This window comes from Falco peregrinus, chromosome 7 (assembly GCF_023634155.1).
Source record: "Falco peregrinus isolate bFalPer1 chromosome 7, bFalPer1.pri, whole genome shotgun sequence".
Taxonomy (NCBI): Eukaryota; Metazoa; Chordata; class Aves; order Falconiformes; family Falconidae; genus Falco; species Falco peregrinus.
The window spans coordinates 85,011,353-85,023,407 of NC_073727.1; positions in this window are offsets into that span (position 1 = coordinate 85,011,353).

Below are 12,055 nucleotides of genomic sequence, written 5' to 3' on the forward strand. Positions count from 1 at the left end.
AAATGAGTCGGTAAGGCAAAAGCTCTTTCTGTCTTAGGAAAAGTCTTAACATTATTTTTACTACTGATTACTTTCATCAGGTAGAAAGGGTGACATTAGGCATAGACTTACAAAGGCTTGTAATAGTCTTTCATGTTCAAAGCAGTCTGAGACATCTGAAAACACCAAGACTATGGTCAGTAGGGTTTGTTCGCTCCCTATTCCTACACCGAGAAACTCAAGAGGAGCTTCATTACAGCTGCATATTCAGAATGGAGTTCTGAGATCTCTCCGAGTTGCTGAGAGGAATATAATTTTTAAGCAGGTATTAAATTGACTCTAAAATTCTGTAACTGAGCATCTCAGCTTGTAGGGGAAAAGTGTGTTGTATTATTTTTGTTGCCTTATTAAAAAAATTATCCCATACTTCCCAACTGCTGGAACATTATTTAAGAGTTAAAAATACCATATAAAAATTAAATTAAATAGAAAATCCAGCATAAATCGGTTCTAAGCTGCATGTTTACATGAGTTTGGTTGTGGGTGTTTTTTTTAATTTCTCTCTTCTCTCATTCAAAAAAATGGACACATTGCTTTTTCCTCAAACTTTCAACAACTTCAGAAAAAGCCACAATTTGGCAGAAAGCAGGACTGTAGAAGTTCAGCTTTATAGGTGAAAGTTTTGGAAAGTTATGAGCAAATGAAAACAGGGGCTTAGCATGGAAATGCATAGGCATCCTTAATTACAGCTGTTGGTAGCTCTCCAGCTATATTGCGAACGACATATGTTTTTTCTACTTAAAGACCTAATCCTGTTAGTAGATGTGTCAGCATGGAGCCCCGCAGCTGTGGCATATTCCCCCAGTGTCAGGGGGACGTCTCATGAGCAGGAGAGTCTCCACAATGTTTCTGGCCTGTGCCATAGATGTCAGCTGCGGATGGCTGCAAACACTGGGAACGTGTAAGAATAGAAATCTGTGAATGGTGCTAATGTCTAATGTGATTAGTGAAATTCCAGTGGTGTTAAAGCAGTCAAAACTGAACGTGGAAACAGCTAATTGATTCCATGAGTTTAGGAACACAGTACTGGCAAGGGTTTGGGGTCATATATAACATATACAGTGCATTAATAAAAGATGAAGATTGAATGATAAACCACCCAAGCTGTGCAGTAATCCCACAAGAAAGTGTTATCTGGAGCATCTTACTGAAATTAGTTTTACTGAGAAAATTGGATTAAAGTCTGAACTATATGTTTACTGGCTATTGTTAAAGTCAGTATGAAATCACTGACAGTTAGAAACTTCCAGTTATGTTTATAGTCATGTTATTTCCAGAACACATGCAAGAGTCATACTTTGAAATGATTGCAACATCATTATTGTGGGTCCAGAAGCCCAGTAAACTCGGGGACTTTTGCGGAAAACATGTTGTAGAGGGGACTGTTGGGCAACCACATCAGATAGGGCTGAATAAGGTAATCTTTTGGTCCTGATTTACAGGAAACCTCATCTGTCATAAAGATTACTCAATCAGCTTTTTAATATATTAAAAACAAATGTATGTTAGAAAATATCTCTGATGTAAAGCTATGGTCTGCATCCCAATGCCTCAGTGGAGGAGAAGGCTTGAGCCTGGCTGTGGGAAGGGGGAGAAAGGGAAGGTGGGAGGGCAGCAGCACGCATGGGCACTGCCCTGTGGTCCTGTGCCCGTTGGCAAGCCGAAATGACCCAGAGGGTATGTGGGCAAAATTGCTTCCTGTGCTGCTGAAAAGTTGTATGCACTCAGAGATGGAGAGTGAAGGCTTTTTCCCATCGTCAGCACTTGCTGTTGGCTACCAAAGCAGGCAAGCAAGCACTTTCTCCTTTTCTCCTTTGATAGTACTGAGAAGTAATTTACAAGTTTGAGATTACCCATAATTTAGCCAAAATCAATAGCAGGTGGGTTATTTCAAACCGTGCCTTATTTTTGTGTTAGTACAACACCAATACCTTTAATCTTGTTGATAGTGACAGGGAAAACTTTCACTTTACTCACTGCAGCCTCTCTATAAGGCCAGTCTGGGTTGAACAAACATTAATTAGTTAATATTTGTGTAACACTTCAAAAACCTAAAGCTCTATGTAAGTGCTAAAGATTTTTTTTTTTTTGAAAGCCAAACAAGAATTTTGTGGGCTACACTGAAAAGACTTGCTATAAAAAAAAAGTTTTAAGTATGGTTTAACAAAAATATGAAGTGTAAATTAAATAGGCTTAGAAAAAAAGTTCAAGCTGTCTCTTTTCATTCAAACTACCACCAAAGCTACTCGAGCAACATTTCAAAAAAATTTACAGAGTATGAATTTTATTCCAATATTCATTTAATATAATATAATACTGCATGTTAAGAATGATTACTAATAGTCTTAGAAACACTATGGGAAGTGTGTATTTGAAAGACGGCTACTGTATAATTGCCAGTAAGTTCTGTATTCCAGCATGTGCTAATGGTTGGGGTTTTTTTTAGAAAGAATATTCTGAAAGCCCCATGAACTTTTATATATCATAGCAATGAATCAGAAACACTTTTTCTGGTGCCAAGTTTCTATTAAATCTGTCTTTGGGAAAAAGAAAAAAAAATCATCCCACTGCAGTAAGAAGGGGTTTAATAGAAAGCTTTACAATGGGTCTGGCAAGGGATGCTCTGAAATAATGAAAATGTATAGAACAAGCTCCAACCTTAAACAACAGTGGCAGTTGATTAGCAAAGCAGAATAAAGGTTTTAAAGAGATTTCTATCTCTGTTTAATAGTCTTCTAGGAAATCTGTTTTATTATAGCCACTCATTGAAAGGCCATGGCTCTCAGTGGTTGTTATTCACTATTGCTATGGAAAGGGGACAGCCAGAGCATCCCTCATATCTTCCCCGTAATCTGTAAAATCAACAGCTAGCCTGGGTCTTTCACATGACTTCGTTATATGTGGATTAGATTTAGGAAAAAAAAAGAGGCTATCGAAACAAAGATGAAATAAAACTTGATTGCAACAGAGAACTTGACACAAGATATTCAGAGTCTGAGTATCTTCACAGCTGAAAGTTGTACAATACTGTTTTTCTTCCTCCCACACTAGGAATTTACTATATCCTCTGAGCTGTTTGGATCCAATTTCTCTAGTTTATCTCATTTCTGTTTGAGGGCCTGGATCCTACTCGTGTCCCCAGGCTTGTCTCTGTGTTTTATCCAGTGACTGTTTCATGCTGATCACACAAACATCCCGAGAGAAAAGATGTGCACTGAGGACTTCCCTTCATGAAGGCTTGGTGTTGTGGTCTCCCTTGCCCTTTCTGTGGTGCTCACTCAGTATTGCCTTCACAGGGGGAGATGCCTGCTCAGGCATGCTTGGTATGCACATGCTGTTGTTTTGAGCTCTTCCAGGCTGTTGCATCACTGATTTCTTGGTGGGACTCTAAAATGAGATGACGGGAAGAATGGCCACTATGACCAACACCTCCTTCTCTCCCTTGCACCTCCCTCCTTTGTGGCCACATTGCTGAGCTCTCAGACCCATCCAGGCACAGATGTTTTGGGCTGGCATGGCAGTGCTGTTGGACAGTATGTAGCAAAAGGCCTTCAAAAGGCAGCCAGCAGGCCCCCAAATTCCCAGGGCACGTGACATTCTCATGAGGACTTGGCCCTTGGTGTTTTGTAACTCTGTCGGTTGGTAACAGCAGTCACATGGTTTTGCACATCATGGTAAGAAGTTGTTACTGTCACTGATGAAAAGTAAGGAGAAAGTAAGAAGGTAAGAAAATAAGAAGTACAAAGCCGTCAGCTTATGCCTAAATTCTTCTGTTTTTCTACAAATTACTAGTCCAAAGATGAAGAGGGAGTGATTCATATCAGGTTGCTAAAAGCCTAAATACAAGGCAAATTTTGTCATAAGGTCTGTGGCAATCTGTGCTAAGGGCAGTCAGACTGTGCTTGAAGGACTCACCTTATCCCTGAGGATCACACCAGCATCTCAAGATCCCTGTGCCAGCTACTGACAGGAAGAAGTCGTCTGTGCCATGGCAACACTCGACACAGGTTCTCTTTGACGATGCTCAGACAAGTTGCATACAGTGTTTGAAAATGTTTCCAGAAGGTGCAAGAGTGCAGCAGCTGCTCTGGAGGTGTGCAGCCAGTGCAAAGGTGTTACAACCAGAGGTACTAAGTACGCAAGCCTCTTCCTGCACCGGTGGAGCAGAAGGCTGTGCATCTCTCTAAAAGCAGGTCACTTCTTTGGGTACTTTGGCTAAGGATGGAGGCAACACAGATGATCACCTGTGCTTGGAAACCATTAAATCATTAAAAGCAAATGTGTTTAGACAAGAAATTATCCCGGTACTGTATTTCTGACTGCTTGATATGAAAAATATGTAAATGAAAAATGTATATGCTTATGGAAATCTGTGGGTGAAAGCACACAATGGCACCATGTGTTAATATTGAAACTTAGCTAAAATTAGTGTTTTCTGGCAATTAAGGGATGTCCCTGAATGCTCACACCTTAGAAATGCTTAGCCCACATTTTAAAATGGGGATTTAAATACTCTGCAGGACCATTCTTACCTTTTTACTAATGTGTAATTCTTTCTCTTCTGTTGAACATTTTATCAGAGACATTACACTGTGCAACAGCTTAAGCATCTCTGCAGTTATCAAGGTTTCTAGTTTAACATGCCTTGTTTCAAGAAGACAAAACACTCAGGTCTTCCTTTTTCTGTCCTTTTTGCAAGCTACCAGCCCCCAAAAGCCTTAGAAGAGTTTTTGTGTGGTGTGGTTTGGGAAAAACTAATGTGGAGGAGGTTGGAGGCCACCAGGAAACATTAATAGTTCTCTTCAGTTGTGTTTTCTTTTAACCGTTAGACCCTAATGAGAGCACTGCTGTGAAATTTTGGATACAGTTTTGACAAGGCTGCGCTGATCCGTCAGTGAGGCCTCCTCGCTGAAATGAACACCTCCAGTAAGCTTTTAATGGCCTTTGTAAACAAACAGAATAATTCCCACTAACTGCAGAAATGAGTTCCATATTTATTTATTTTACTTCACAGCTCCTATTAAGTTGATTTAATAAAATTCACTGCATAATGTTTTTTTAAAGCAAACCTTAAATAAACTGGAGCTGGGTACTGAACTCTGCATGGTGCTGCCGGTATTAACGGGTTCAGAAGAGGCCATAAGGCTCCAACTGTCCCTGTGTGGTGAGACCAAGGCTGAAACTCCACGAGACGATAAAGATGGTTTTACGGTGCCTAATACCCGACCGAAACCCAGCAATCACATGGTAGCTGGTGGGGGAGCTGGGGAGGTGGTGGCTCAAGACCTTTGGTTCATCAAGGTATCCTGCATCCCCACAGCTCTGTGTCTGGACCTCCCACAGTTGACCCACAGGTCTTTGTCCCTTCTTGCTCCCTGTTTTACCACCTGAAAGTTGTAGTTATGGACATGCAGGCCCTGACTCAGCCCCAGCCTTGTGCTTGCTGGAACAACTAACTTCTGGCTACCCTGCTGGGAGCAGCTTTGGGCTATCATTGCAACAGAAGGTATGACCAACTGGATTGTGTCTTAAAATCAGGAGATGGACATAGTTTCTGAGAGCAGTGGATATTCTCTAGGGGAGGCTGAAACCCTCCTCATTCTTCAAAGATCTCTTCCAAGGGAAAGAATAAATGTGAAGATGATGACCCGGTTATCCATGGTGAGAGATGAAGACAATGGGAACAAGAACCTTTTGAATTTCTCTCTGATAAGAAAATTAGGATCCAGAAATAGACCTGGTGCCAGTAACCCAAGGAAAGATCTATGCTGGGTAGGCTTCTTGCTGCTTTGGTCTTTATACTTTTTATTTGTTTGTTTCTTTTTTCTGGTCACATTGCCAAATTTGAACTCTTCTTTGTGTGGACTTACCAGAGGATCTGGCTGTAGAAGAAGTTACAGAACAAACTGACAAAATGCTCCATCACAAAACATCAAGGCTAGCTGTATTTAAATTAAGTCAAAGATAAAATAGCTGAATCACTAAGGGTGCTGTGTAACCTCTTGCTTAAAATTGTACTGGCATTTGAATATTGGGATAAGGCATATGTGATGCTGATTTCTGAGAAGGCTTTGTGAGATATTGAAGAAATACATACCTGGAGGCATCATACCCATGCCAGGCAAACTGAGACAAATGGTAACAAAGAGCAGAGTTAGAGGACACCCTGATTTCCTGGGGAAGAGTTAATGACGATGTCCTCCAAAGATGTCAACAAGTGTATGGTGATCTGCCTGATAAATATGTGGAACTGTGAGGGCAACTAAATGCTGTGATGTAAAAGGAAGGTTGTTCAATGGCTGAATAACTGGTTACAAGGCAGGAAGAGAAAGGCAAGAGCAAATGTTCAATTCTTGAAATAGAGGGACACTGTCAAGGTCTTACCCCAAGGGTCTTTGCTAAGAGGTGTGCTGTAACCTGGAAACAAGGTGGGAAATTACAATCTGGGCTGAGGTTAGGAAGTTATTCTTTGTAGCAAGGATCCTATGCACTTGTCCTACACCCTTGCTCTGCACAAACATGTGAGTTTTATTATTTTGTTCCTCACCTTCTTACCCCCTTCACATTTCTCTAAGAGCAACCAATACATGGTACTACAGCACGATGAGCAGTCATCACGGGCCATCCATAAAACCACTCCTACACATTCACGGGTCTGTGAATGACTTGGCCTGTGGGCAGTGGTGCTGGCTATGGATCCAGCTGCGTTTTCCATGCTCATCATTCACTTATTATGTGCCTCTTTATGTACTTACACTTTATGTGTAAAATACAAACACCACATAAGACATAGGAAATAAGCAGGATCCAGGTTAAAAAAGCAGCAACTTAACCCTTTATTTGGTCTCTTCGATGCCTATTACCTCTGCAGGCGGGGAGCAGAGGTATTACCTCCTTGATAGTCTTGCTGGCTGATAGGAAAACTGTTGGCTATAGAGCAAAGTCATCAGAGACCAGCTCTCAGATGACTACAGCAACTGACTTTCCACCACGGTGGAAAAGTCTTCCACCGCCTGGTTGTCTTCCTCACCAACCTTTGCCTAGATTTCCATGAACTTTGCCTTTCCCTTCTCCCTTCCTGTTCTTTGTCCCACACTGTGAAGCACAGTCTTCTCTAGCCAGGACTTGTTTCCCTGTGGTCCTTCTAAGAGACAATGTCTAGAAAAACTTCCAGTCACATTTGTGCCTTAAAGACCTACTGAAAGCCTATTGCACTGTACATGATGTGTATTGACCAGGAAACAACACTGCCTGCACAGTGAAGCCACTTACAGGGCCAGTACCATGCCACGGTACTCCATTAGTTCAGATATTTTAAAGCAAAAAATATCATACCATAGCTTCAGTGTCACAGTGTGAGCCAAATTTCTGCCTCAGGAAGAGCTTAGGAGAGTGAAGACACTAAGCTTAGGGATTACAGAGAAAGTGAAGACAAAGGTTTATGAGTAGCTTCCACCCATAACCTAGACACTAAGAGAAGAGTCTTTAAAAGGTATGATCTGATTGATGCTGGTACATTTAGATTGCTATACCAAATCAGCAGTGAAATATTCTGACTGACAAAAATGTCAGTCCCCCAGCTGACACTGTGATGCTGGAAAACTCCCCTGGAATGGGCAGAAAATAACTTTTGTTGGCTTAAATTAGCAAGGTCCAGCTTATGGCTGATGGGATAAACCCATTTGGCCCATGGCCTTTTCCCTGAAGCAATGAACAACTGTTTGGGCAGTGGGTTCAGACCACACATCTGAACACCCGCTCTTGCCCATAAGCAGCCAGTGCTGGCCAGGAACAAAGCCACCACTGCCTTCTGCCTGGAGTGCAAGGACCAGAGTAGGAGGCATGTCTCCCAAAAGGGGCTACTCCAACCACCATGCCCAAATACTGACCTATTCAACAAGTAACACGGTGTTGGCTTGCATCATGGCTGTGTGACTAGGCCAGTGACAGGAAAATTGTGTCAATACGCTGCATTTCTCTCAGGGAGCTCTGCAAACTATAGCAAAAGTGACTCAGTGGTGCTGGCAAGACCATCCAGCTGGTAACACGTGCTAGGTCATATAGAGGGCAATGGATGAGCTCTTCTCTGTGAAGAACAGAGGCAGAGGGATAACATTGTTTTTATCACTTCTTCCACTGGGTTTTTCAGTCATATTTAGGCAAACTCTTTCATTTCTCTGTGCTTCATTTCTCCCATTGTAGAATAAGACTAACAATGCCAGGCTGCCTCACGAGGCGAAAAATCTGGTATTTGGGAATCTCTGAAAACTCTTCTATAACAAACACTGTGGAGAGGCACGTCAGTAATAATGGCAGACCATGGCTCAACACCTACAGGCATCCCCTTGTTTGTGCATGGTGGGGACCTGAAGCATGGATAAGTAGCTGCCCATGGGGACCACTGGCTCATCGCAGGGCCATTGCTAGTGCCGGGGAGAAGCAGCGTGGCATCAAACAATGTGCAGCGGCCACCTAGGAGTTCAGGACACCCAGGAAGCTTTCACAATTGAATTTTAAGAGGCAATTCTCATCCTGCTTACTTTAGGTTTATGTAGGGTTTATTTATACACTCCTGTCCCTGCCGAGCATGCCCTGTGACTCTGATTTTCTGACCCATGCCAGAAACCCCCTTCTCCTCCTCCTCCACAGAAAGACATTCAAGCCTTTCCTCAAAGCTGAGCAGGGTTCAAAGCATCTCCCTGAGCAGGCATGGTATTCCAGCACAAGCTGAAGCAGATTCATGAATCGGGGCCAGAATGCCATGTTTCTCAAGGGTGACGGTCACAAAGAGGCGTTTAAGGGCTTGAAGGGAAGATTTACGAGCATGGTTCTGAGAAGGGAGCACAGGCAGTTCACTGCAGGCCCCACAAAAAAACCCCAGCCCTGCTTGTGTTTAAACTGGACCGCTCAAAATGAAGGCATTGTGCAGGCCGCCAGTAAACAAAGAAAGAGATATCTGGAAGTGATAAAGCTTGGATTGATAAAAACTTCCCTTCTTCTAGATGGAGGCCACACATACTCTAAATAAAATGTGCCACTTAGGAGATGATTTGTGTTGATAAACCTTGAGCGCGCTGTTTTTCCAAATGTTCTCTCCCAGTTGGGAATTTCACACTTGGGCAGGCTCCAGCCACAGCCTCGCCAAGTGCCAGCCTCCTTCCCTGACCTGACCCGCTGTTGTTTATACTGCTGTTTACACATTTCTTAACAACCTATGCAAACGGTCTCTAATTACTTTCGCTCATGGCAGCGGCGGCAGCGATGTGGAGGTTCAGGCAGGCTCTGAAGCATTGCCAATGTTGTGCTGTTTGTTGACACAGAGCTTCCCCCACTGCAGCAGTGGGTCGCAGGGAGAGTTATGTGATGGCTAACCGTAGCTTGGGACACAGCCTTGCAAGGCTGAAATCACTCTGTAAACATCCAAAGGAATAAATAATCTGGGTAAGAATCAGCTTTCAAGACACTTGCCCCAACCATGAGAGTCACTTTAGAGGTATCATTGATCTATTATAGTGCTTGGTTTTGTAGTGGTCCATTCCAGCCATGCACATGCACCTCCACGGAGTCAGAGTTGCTTTGAAAATAACTTGGCTTGGATGCAGTCTGGATGTGATGAGACATCTCCCTCCCCTTCAAGGCCAGAGCTCGGGAGAATTAAAAAGCAATACTCTTTAAATCACTATACCACTTTAAGTTATAGAGTTTACATTATATCCTCCCTAAACATGCGACTGGGAAGGGTCTATATGGGCTTTGTGCCCCAGACCTCTTTGGCTTTAAAAAGCAATGAATAGTTGCTCTGACGAGCAGGCACAAAGTCTGTAGATTGAGTATTATTTCTGGTTTACTGAAGAATAAATTTTGCTTCAGATCAAACAGTTTAATTAGTACCTTGGAAAGCTATGTAAATTTGATAAAAATTATGAGGATGTTGCCCTCTCTGATTTACTTTGTTTGAAAACCTTGAGGGCCTCCAGCCTGCCTGGACTTAAAAATACTTGCATTTGTTTCCATTAAAGCCATATTTTTAAAGCCTGGACAGGGTGTAGGAGTGCTGATTTCCCTTGATTAGCCACAGATACCCCAGAAGGAAAATAAAGTTCCTGAAACTGGTTTTTTCACAGGTTTTATTGAAAAAAAACCCAACACTTCATTCCTTTCTTCCTGCTCCATCCCTGATGTCCTCAATAACAAGACCACATTGTGCATTGTGGATCTGAAAGTTTGTGAAGGGATGCATGTCTCAAAGGCTGGCCAAAGGGCCAAGGGTTTGGATAGCTGGTAGCTAACTTTTAGACACTGAGATCTAGAAGCTAGGTACCCAGCTCCCCACGTGAAACCCTTTCCTCACAAACATTATTTGACACATTGGTCTATGAGACTGATTGCACCAGACATTGGATTTGTATTTATTTGCTAACATGCTTGAGACTGGAAAAGCAAACTAGGGATGGTTCACAGAAGTGTTTCCAAAATATGAAAATACAACCAACATTTAATAACAACAAACAAAAAATATAGCCAGAAAGTTGGTAATTCCAGCAAAGCCTAAGCATTTTCATGCTATTTCTATAAGCCCTGCGAGAAACACCATACATGGCCTGCTTTCTGTGCCAGATGCTGATACACATGTATCAGGGAAATAACAAGTCTATTAGTCTGGGATAGCCGGCAGTATAGCCCATGCTTGGGGAGGAGGGTCAGGAGATCAGCCCAGACTACTTACTATCCCAGACCCTGAGCCAAGTTGTCTATCCCTTCACACGTTCATCTTAGCATTAGATAATGTGTGCAGTGTGTTTTGAAGAAAGTACTGTACGTAAGCTCTTTATTAAGCAAATCTTACACAGAGCCTGGCCAGTAAGCTCACTGCTACTGAAGTACAGACATGCACAGATGCTGCAGGTCTGGTAGCATCCCTGCCATTGTGGCAGTGCAAGTGAAGAAGGATGGTGCGCTTAACTAGCATACTGGAGATGCCAGCTCAGGTGCTGCCTTAGCAGTGGCAAGGACACTTGCAGAAAGGAGAATGTGCTTGGTCTTCGGACCCCACACAGGACCAGCACGTCTGACAGCTAGAAAAGTGGGATTTTATGGTCTGGATTTGCTCTTCTGCTTCTGAGCTCATCTCTGGAGAGGAGCTGAGACGCAGGCGCGAGCACCCCACACCGATGTGCTCACAGCCTGCCCACGGTGAAGCTCCATGCTGCGCCAAGAGGATGCCTCTCACCTCCCGGGAGCGTGCGCCGGCACACCTCGGGCTGCCGAACAGCTGTCTTTGGCCAGCTCGAATCCCTCATCCTGTCGTTTCTTCTCCCTGGTTCTGACCCACCTCCCCTCCCCGGAGCGCAGGCTGCCCGCAGCAGCCAGCTGACCTCTCCCACCATGGGAAGGTGTTATCAACCCATGAGGAGTGGGCTCGCCAGGATATGGGGCTCATCCCACTGATCCAAGGAGGCAGATCTATCTTAACACTTATCTCCCTGTTACAGCCTCCTCCCTCTCTGACAGTTATTTCTAGGCCTGTATTTCATACTCATCACCAGCGCCAGGAGGGAACCGTTCCACAGACAGATAAGTGGCACCAAATTAAAGAGCATTAAACGAATGTCTTTCCATATTTAAAGAGCCAGTAGCAATTTGTGCGTCCCAGGCATGCCAGAGATGGTAAAATCTAATCGCTTTCCATGCTTTAAATGCTGTGTAAACATGAGGTAATTGTTCTTATATGTGAAAAATGGTGTGCCTCATGTCAAGAATGTATCAAGACTGAATTTTTAGCTTTGTGAAATATTATTTAGCCCAGCCCCTGCTCAGCAAATCTTTCCAGACTCGAATAAGTCACTAAAGCAAATAAGGCTGTTCTTATTTATGAGACTGAGAGTTTATCTTGATTAGATATAAAGGATGTAAATAATGGCTCTCTTTTAGACAACTTCCAACATAAAAGAAATAAACTATATATCTATCTGTTTTCAGTATATCTAAAATACACTCATCAGCCACTGCAAAACAC